The sequence below is a fragment of the Theropithecus gelada genome, chromosome 1 (genome assembly GCF_003255815.1).
Source record: "Theropithecus gelada isolate Dixy chromosome 1, Tgel_1.0, whole genome shotgun sequence".
Classification (NCBI taxonomy): domain Eukaryota; kingdom Metazoa; phylum Chordata; class Mammalia; order Primates; family Cercopithecidae; genus Theropithecus; species Theropithecus gelada.
Genome location: NC_037668.1, coordinates 60,160,740 through 60,170,837, shown reverse-complemented (window position 1 = coordinate 60,170,837; position 10,098 = coordinate 60,160,740).

The following is a 10,098-nucleotide window of genomic DNA, read 5'->3' as shown; positions in this document are numbered from 1 at the left end:
GGCTGGAGTGCAGTGGCCGGATCTCAGCTCACTGCAAGCTCCGCCTCCCGGGTTCACGCCATTCTCCTGCCTCAGCCTCCCGAGTAGCTGGGACTACAGGCGCCCGCCACCTCGCCCGGCTAGATTTTTGTAGTTTTTAGTAGAGACGGGGTTTCACCATGTTAGCCAGGATGGTCTCGATCTCCTGACCTCATGATCCGCCCATCTCGGCCTCCCAAAGTGCTGGGATTACAGGCTTGAGCCACCGCGCCCAGCCAAAACCACTCTTTTTTTTTGAGTTAGAGTCTCACTCTATCACCTAGGCTAGAGTGCAGTGGCGCGATCTCGGCTTACTGCAACCTCTGCCTCCCGGGTTCAAGAGATTCTCCTGCCTCAGCCTCCTGAGTAGTTGGGATTACAGATGCGTGCTACCACACCCAGCTAATTTTTGTATTTTTGGTAGAGATGAGGTTTCACCATGTTGGACAGGCTGGTCTCAAACTCCTGACTTCAGGTGATCTGCTTGCTTCGGCCTCCCAAAGTGCTGGGATTACAGGCATTAGCCATCGGGACTGGCCAAAACCATCCTTTTTATGGTTATTAGTAACTTGCGTGTTGTCAAATCCAATGATCATTTCTTTGTCTTCATTTTGCCTACACAGTTGGTCATTGTCTTCATCCTAAAACACTTTTTTCACTTGACCACCAGGACACTACTCCTTCATGGCTCTCCTACCTCACCGGCTACTCCTTCTCAGTCTCCTTTGCTGGTTCTTCTCCATTTTCCTAATCTCCAAATTTTGGAATGTACAGGGTCTCAGGCCTCAAACATCTTCTCTACCTATATCGTTCCCTAGGGAGTATTTAGGATCCCATCCAGGCTCATAGTTTCAAACATCAAGCAAGCAATCAGTTCTGCACTGACACCAGCAAGTTGTCCTGTAATTCAATTCAATTCTAACACTATGTAACTGGAGAGAGCATCAGATCCCAGAGGTTGAAGGCTCAGTCCTAGAAGGCATCCCCCAACTTCTGATGCCAATTGCAGGCCCCAGCTTGTTTTATGTGTGCTTCTGACTAGCCAGCTATAAACTGGGGTTCCCATAATGCCCTCCTTAAGTTTGATTAATTTGCTAGAGTAGCTCACAGAACTTAGGAAAACACTTAAGTTTCTTGGTTTCTTATAAAGGATATTACAAAGGATATAGATGAAGAGATGCATAGGGCAAGGCACGTGGGAAGGCGCTTGGAGCTTCCACGCCCCCACCAAGTGCACCACCCTCCAGGAACCTCCACATGTTCAGCTATCTGGAAGCACTCCAAACCCAGGCCTTTTGGGTTTTATGGAAACTTCGTTATGTAGGCATGAATGATGACATCATTCGCCATTGGTGATCAAATTAACTTTTAGCCTCTCTCTCCTCCCCAGAGGCTGGGGGTGGGCTGAAAGTCCTACTTCTCTACTCCTGCTTGACCTTTCTGGTGACCAGCCCCAAACCTGAAGCTACCTAGAGGCTGCCAGTCAGCCAGCAGTCAATTCATGAGCATACAAAAAGACACCACTTTGGAGATTCTAAGGATTTTAGTTGTATGCCAGGAAAGAGGGATGAAGACCAAACACATATTTCATAATATGATAGCATCTTTTTAAAAAAATTATTTATTTTAAATAAATAGAGACACAGTCTCACTATGTTGCCCAGCTTGGTCTCAAACTGGTGGGCTGAAGCAATCCTCCTGCCTTGGCCTCCCTAAATGCTGGGATTACAGGCATGAGCCACCACGCCCAGCCAATCACAGCATCTTAACATGTGCAAAACCATACTTTTTGTTCACCTCCATCCTAAATCTACCTTTCCTACACTCTTATCCATCTTAGGAAACGTAACCTCCATTCTACCAGCTGTTTAGATCAAAGACATTGTGTCATCTTTGACTCCATGTTGTTGGTTTCACCTTCAGAATAGCAAAATCCCACCACTTCTCTCCATGGCTGCTGCTGCCACCTTGATCCAAGTCACCATCACTTATCATCTAGAGGCTATTTGCTGAGATGGAGTTTTGCTCTTGTTGCCCCAGCTGGAGTGCAGTGGCGCAATCTCAGCTCACTGAAACCTCCGCTTTCAGAGTTCAAGTGATTCTCCTACCTCAGCCTCCCAAGTGGCTGGGATTACAGGCGCCCGCCACCACGCCCAGCTAACTTTTGTGTTTTTTTATTTTTTATTTTTTTTGAGATGGAGTCTCGTTTTGTTGCCCAGGCTGGAGTGCAGTGACAAAATCTCGGCTCACTGCAAGCTCCGCCTCCCTGGTTCACGCCATTCTCCTGCCTCAGCCTCCCGAGTAGCTGGGACTACAGCCGTCTGCAACCACACCTGGCTAATTTTTTTGTATTTTTAGTAGAGGCGGGGTTTCACCGTGTTAGCCAGCATGGTCTTGATCTCCTGACCTCGTGATCCGTCTGCCTCGGCCTCCCAAAGTGCTGGGATTACAGGCGTGAGCCACCGTGCCTGGCCTAATTTTTGTACTTTAAGTAGAGATGGATTTTGCCATGTTGGCCAGGCTGGTCTCAAACTCCTGACCTCAACTGCCCGCCTCGGCCTCCCAAAGTGGCACCTGGCCCTAAAGGCTATTTTAATAGCCTCCTTGCAACTTCAGTCTAGTCTGAATACAGCAGCCAGAGTGATCCTTCTAAAACATAAGTGAAATCACATTACTCCTCTACACAAAACTTTCCAATGGTTTATCATCCAACTCCAAACTTCTCATAAGCTAAAATGCCCTATATGATCTGCATGCTTCCCATCCCAGTACTTCTCTAACCTCATCTCCACCATGCCTGGCTAATTTTTGTATTTTTATTATGTATTTATTTATTTTTCTTGAGACAGAGTCTTGCTTTGTCTCCCAGGCTGGAGTGCAGTGGCGCAATCTCGGCTCACTGCAACCTCGGCCTCCTGGGTTTGTGCAGTTCTCCTACCTCAGCCTCCCAAGTAGCTGGGATTACAGGCGCCTGGCTAATTTTTGTATTTTTAGTAGAGATGGGGTTTCACCATGTTGGCCAGGCTGGTCTCAAACTCCTGACCTCGGGTGGTCAGCCCACCTTGGCTTCTCAAAGTGCTGGGATTACAGGCGTGGGTCACCACACCCAGTACCGATTTTAGTTTTAATACAGTCAAATTTATCAATCAGTTAGTGGTATGCTTCGTCTGTATTTTAAGAAATCCTTCCCTATCTCAAGGACATAAAGAATTTTTTAAAGTTCTGTTTTTCACTTTTAGGGCTTTAATTTACTTCAATTTATTTTGTACATAGTATTCTAATTTTTTTTCCATATAAACAACTTTCCTGGCACCATTTATTGAAAAGTTTATCCTTTCCCCACTATTTTGTTGTTGTTGTTTAATTTTAATTTTTTTTTTTTTTGAGACGGAGTCTTGCGCTGTTGCCCAGGCAGTGGCGTGATCTCGGCTCACTTGCAAGCTCCGCCTCCCGGGTTCACGCCATTCTCCTGCCTCAGCCTCCTGAGTAGCTGGGACTACAGGCGCCTGCCACCGCGCCCAGCTAATTTTTTGTATTTTTAGTAGAGACGGGGTTTCACCGTGGTCTCGATCTCCTGACCTTGTGATCCGCGCACCTCGGCCTCCCAAAGTGCTGGGATTACAGGCGTGAGCCACCGCGCCCAGCCTGTTGTTGTTTTAAATGAGAGACAGGGTCTCACCATGTTGCCCAGGCTGGTCTCAAACTCCTGAGCTCAAGTGATCCGCCCACCTTGGCCTCCCAAAATGCTGGGATTACAGGCATGAGCCCCCACACCCAGCCTTCCCCACTAATTTGTAATGGTACTACTGTTATACATCTAGTGTCCATAATTTATGGATCTATTGATGAGATTTTTATTCAGTTCACTTTCTCAATTTGCCTGTCTCTGCACCAACACTTCACAGTATTACCAAAACTTTAAAATGAGTTGCCCCACCTCCTCAAGTTTTTTTTTTTTTTGAGATGGAGTCTCACTCTCTGTTGCCCAGGCTGGTGTGCAGTGGTACAATCTCGGCTCACTGCATCCTCCAACCTCCAAAGTTCAAGCGATTTTCCTGCCTCAGCCTCCTGAGTAGCTGGGATTACAGACACACGCCACCATGCCTGGCTAATTTTTGTATTTTTAGTAGAGATGGGGTTTCACTATGTTGGCCAGGCTGGTCTCGAACTTCTGACCTCGTGATCCACCCGCCTTGGCCTCCCAAAGTGCTGGGATTACAGGTGTTGAGCCACCAGGCATGGCCTCAAGTAACATTTTTTTCAAAAATGCTGTTGACCCTTCTACCTCATAAATATTAGCATCAGTTTGACAAGCTTCATTACTGTATTGAACTTCTAGATTAATTTAGGGGAGAATTCACATCTTTACAATGTTGAGTCTCACCATCCATGAACATGGTATAATTCTCCATTTATTCAGGTCTTTCATACTCTTCAATGTTATTTTCTCTGTTAAGATCTTACATATTTTTGTTAGATTTATTCCTACTGCTCATAGATTTTATTGCTATAATGAATGGGCACTTTTTTTCCTACTGCATTATTACTGGTTTATAGGCATACTATTCATATTTGTATATTAATCTGGTATGTAGCAACCTCTCTTATTAGCTAAAGTCTCTTATTAATTCTAATGGTTTATCCAAAGATTTTCTGAGTCCAGGTGCTATAGCTCATACCTATAATCCCAGCACTTTGGGAGAACAAGTTGGGAGAATCACTTGAGCCCAGGAGTTCAAGAGCGGCCTGGGCAACACAGGGAGACTCTGTCTCTACAAAAATAAGAAAATAGCACATATCTGTGGTCTTGGCTACTTGGGAGGCTGAGGTAGGATTGCTTGAGCCCAGGAGGTTGAGGCTGCAGTAAGTTACTGCACTTCAGCCTGAGCCTCAGAGCAAGACCCTTCTCAAAAAAAAAAAAAAAAAAAAAAAAAAAAAGAAAACAACCCAAAGATTTTCTGAAACATTCTTCGTAGATAATTATGTGTCTGCAAATAAGGAGTTTTATTTCATGTAGTTCCATTTTTCTGCCTCATTTCTTATATTTGTCCTACTGCATGGGCTAGGATCTCCCATAAAGTGTGGAACAGAGGCCATGACAGCAGGTGTCACTTGCTGAATGGAAACACTGCTAAAATTTAACTACTAATAATGATGCTTAGGCTGGGCATGGTGGCTTACATCTCTAATTTGGGCACTTTGGGAGGCCAAGGCAGGAGGATCACTTGAGGCCAGGAGTTTAAGATTTGAGACCAGCCTAGGCAACAAAGTGAGATCCTGTCTCTAGAAACAAAACAAAACAAAAATTAGCTGGGCATGGTAGCATGCACCTGTGGTCCCAGCTACATGGTATGCTGAGGTGGTAGGATCCCTTGAGCCCAGGAGGTCAAGGTTGCAGTGATCCTTGTTTGTGCCACTGCACTCCAGCCTGGGCAACAGAGACAGACTCTATCTCAAAAAAAAAAAAAAAAAAAAAAGAATGATGACGTTTAATATAGGAGTTTGATTGGTACCCTTTGTTTTCAATTTGCTAAAACTTAAAAAATCATAAATTAGAGCTAAAATGTATTAAATGTTTATTCTGCATTTATACGTTTTCCCCTCTTTGTATATTAGTTTCCTAGGGCTGCCATTAACAAAGTACCACAAACTAGGTAACTTAAAAAAAATATAATTTTATTGTCTTGCAATCTGGAGGCTAGAAATCCAAAATTAAATTGTCAACAGGATCATGTGTTTTCTGAAACCTGTAAGGGGGGAATCCTTCTTTATTTCATTCTATCTTCTGGTGGCCCTAGGTGTTCCTTGGTTTGAAGCAGCTTATCCCCAATCTCTGCCTCTGTCTTCATATGGCCATCTTCTCCCTGCATGTGTCTCTCTCTATCATTACAAAGTATTCTGTCCTCCTTGGTCAGGTGTGGTGACTCACACCTGTAATCCCAGCACTACCTCGGAGTAGTAGGCCTACCTCGGAGGCCTACCTCGGAGGCCGAGGTAGGTAAATCACTTAAGGTCAAGAGTTCGAGACCAACATGGTCACCATGGTAAGATCAACATGGTGAAAACCTCTCTTTAGTAAAAATACAAAAATTAGCTGGGTATGGTGGCAGGCGCCTGTAATTCCAGTTACTTGGGAGGTTGATGGAGGAGAATCGCTTGAACCTGGGTGGCAGAGGTTGCAGTGAGCCAAGATCCTGCCACTGCACTCCAGCCTGGGTAACAGAGTGAGACTCCGTTTCAAAAACAAAACAAAACAAAACCCAAAGTATTCTCTCCTCACATCTTCACACTGTCTTCTCATAAGGACACCAGTGATACTGGATTAAGGGTGCACCCTACCCTAGTGACCATATTAATTACATCTTCAATGGACTTATTTCCAAATAAAAGACTGTAGATTAGGACTTAATCATATTATTTTGGGAGAACAAATTTAACCCAAAACAACCTGTTAAAATGGTATATTACATTAATGGATTTCTTGGATGATGAATGACCTTTGTATTACTGGAATAATCTAATCCAGTCTTTACCTATGAGTAAGACTATATTAATGCCTCACCATCTGAACTCCCACCCCAGACCACCACCAGATTCAGTCACTTAACCTGATTTTTTTTTTTTTTTTTTTTTTTTTTGAGACAGGGTCTCACTCTGTCACCCAGACTGAAGTGCCACTGGCACAATCTTGGCTCACTATAACCTCTGCTTCCCAGGTTCAATCAATCCTCCTACCTCAGCCTCTAGAGTACCTAGGACTACAGGCATGCACCACCATGCCTGGCTAATTTTTTGTATTTTTAGTAGCAATGGGGTTTCACTATGTTTCCCAGGCTGGTCCCAAATTCCTGGGCTCAAGCAATCCACCTGCCTCAGTCTCCCAAAGCGGTGGGATTACAGGAATGAGCCACTGCACCTGGCCTGAGCGGTTATTTTACAAATACATTAACTACTACTCAGTACTGTATGAAAGTTATAAATATGAACATATATAGAGATGAAGACCCTATAATGAATTAGTTCCCAAGAGTTCTGTCTATAATGAAGTTTCTTCCATGTTTAATATAGGCCAGGTTCTACTAGTAATGGGTTTCGAAATCCCAAATCTCCCAGAAATTATTAAATAAAAAAGACTGAGTCACTTAGCTAGGGATTGGACCTTCACATTATCATTATGTGCCCCAAGATCCAGCTTTTGCTGAGTGCTTATATGACCTTGTTTCTGGAGTACAGACAAACCCAGGATACTGTGCTAACAAAGACATAATATATGCATGGTTATGTCGGACAAGTGCGAAACAAGACATCTGGGAATATTGCTACAGAAGAATTAAATCAATGCCTAATCTTTTACAGGTTGAGTATCCTTTTTTTTTTTTTGGAGACAGTTTCGCTCTTGTTACCCAGGCTAGAGTGCAATGGCACAATCTCATCTCAACATCCGCCTCCTGGGTTCAAGCAATTCTCCTGTCTCAGTCTCCCGAGTAGCTAGGATTACAGGAATGCACCACCATGCCCAGCTAATTTTTGTAGTTTTAGTAGAGACAGGGTTTCTTCATGTTGGTCAGGTTGGTCTCGAACTCCTGACCTCAGGCGATCTGCCCGCCTCAGCCTCCCAAAGTGCTGGGATTACAGGCGTGAGCCACCGCGCCCGGCCAGGTTGAGTATCCTTTATCCAAAATGCTTGGGACTAGAAGCATTTTGAATTTCATATTTTTTTTGATTTTAGAATATTTGCATTATACTTAGGTTCAGCATCCCTAATTGGAAAATCCAAAATCCAAAATGCTTCAATGAGCATTTCCTTTGAGCATCAGGTTAGTACTCAATAAGTTTTAGATTTTGGAGCATTTCAGATTTCGAATTTTCGGGTTAGGGATACTCAACCTGTATTAGCATATCCCCTCAGTTAAAATATAGTAATTCCTCTGTTCTCTTTGAAACAAGGTAGTTGGGTCATGACTACATTTTTTTTGATACGATAAATAATGCTTAATATGGTTTGGCTGTGTCCCCACCCAAAATCTCATCTGGAATTGTAATCCTCATGGGTGACACCAGGTGGAGGTAATTGAATCATAGGCGCAGTTTCCCCCATGCTGTTCTCATGACAATGAGTGAGTCTCACGAGATTTGATGGTGTTATAAGCATCTGGCATTTCCTCTGCTGGTACTCACTCCATCCTGATGCCCTATAAAGAAGATGCCTGCTTCTCCTTCACCTTCTGCCATGATTGTAAGTTTCCTGAGACCTCCCCAGCAATGAAGAACTGAGTCAATTAAACCTCTTTCTTTTATGAATTACCCAGTCTCGGGTACTTCTTTGGATCAGTGTGAGAACAGACTAATACAATGCTGCAACAAATATTTTTGCAGGCCAGGCACGGCGGCTCACGCCTGTAATCCCAGCACTTTGGGAGGCCGAGACGGGTGGATCACCTGAGGTCAGGAGTTTGAGACCAGCCTGGCCAATGTGGCAAAACCCCGTCTCTACTAAAAATACAAAAATTAGCCAGATGTATTGGCGTGCGCCTGTAATCCCAGCTACTCTGGGATAGACTGAGGCAGAAGAATCGCTTGAACCTGGGGGGCTGGAGGTTGCAGTGAGCTGAGATCTCACCATTGCACTCCAGCTTGGGCAACAAGAGGGAAACTCTATCTCAAAAAAAAAAAAAAAAAAAAAAAATTTTTTTTTTTGCATATACATCCTTGAGCATTGTTATGGTTTTAATGTCGCTACAAACTCATGGAACAGTATTAAGAGGTAGATTAAAGAGGTTATTAGGTCACGTGGGCACCTTATTCATGCATGGATTAATGCCGTTATCTCGGAAGTGGGTTAGTTAGCATGGGAGTGGGCTCCTGCTAAGAGTTTGGCCCCCTTGTTGTCTCTCTGTGTTGCTCCTGTACTTCCTTGCCATGGGATGCCTTCCACCATCTGATGATCCTTGCCAGATGCTGGCATCAGATCTGTGAGTCAAATAAACTTCTGTTCTTTATAAATTACGCAGTCTGTGGTATTCTGTTATAGCAACAGAAACAGACTAAGACAAGCATTTAGAACATAATTTGATTCCTAGAAGTCCAGTTGTTAAGTGGGTACTGACAAACAGCCTTCCAAAAACACTATCAATTTGTATCTCCGTTATTATTATTATTATTACCATAGGACAGTGCCGTTTTCCCCAGTATTTTCATTAACCCTGAAAATTCTCTTGCTCTCTTTTTTTTTTTTTTCAAACAGAGTCTTACTCTGTTGCCCAGGCTGGAGTACAGTGGTGCGATCTTGGCTCACTACAACCTCTGCCTCCCAGATTCAAGCGATTCTTGTGCCTCAAGCCTCCCTAGTAGCTGGGACTACAGGCATGTGCCACCGCGCCCAGCTAATTTTTTGTATTTTTAGTAGAGACGGAGTTTCGCCATGTTGGCCAGGCTTGTCTCAAACTCCTGGACTCAAGCGTTCTGCCTGCCTCCCAAAGTGCTGGGATTATATACAGGCATGAGCCACTGTGCCCAGTCAATGCTCTCTTAAAATTTTTTGTTTGTTTTTTTCTGTTTGTTTTTTGTTTTTTTGAGACGGAGTCTCACTCTGTAGCCCAAGCTGGAATGCAATGGCGCGATCTTGGCTCACTGCAACGTCCACCTCACAGGCTCAAGCGATTCTTCGATCCACCCACCTGGGCTTCCCCAAGTTCTGGGATTATAGGCGTGAGCCACCATGCCCCGCCTCCCTTTAAAATGCTGTCCCATCTACCCTTACAGAAAAATACCAGGAAGTATCAATACTATTATTTAACATTGTCCTGGAAGTACTAGCCAATGAATTAGACAAGATAACTAACTACAATGTGTGAATATTAGAAAGAATGAATTATTATTACTGCAGGTGATACTGTGTATCTATAAAGTAAAATCAGAAAACCATAAAAATAAAATTCTTTTCCCATGTTGGAGTAACTGGTACTAGACTTGGCCTTCTGCTATAAACAATTAGAAAAACCGAACAAAATACATGAAAAAAATTATTTTCAGACAATGAAATCAGGGAGTATGGGACTGTGATCCCTGAGAGAATGGAAC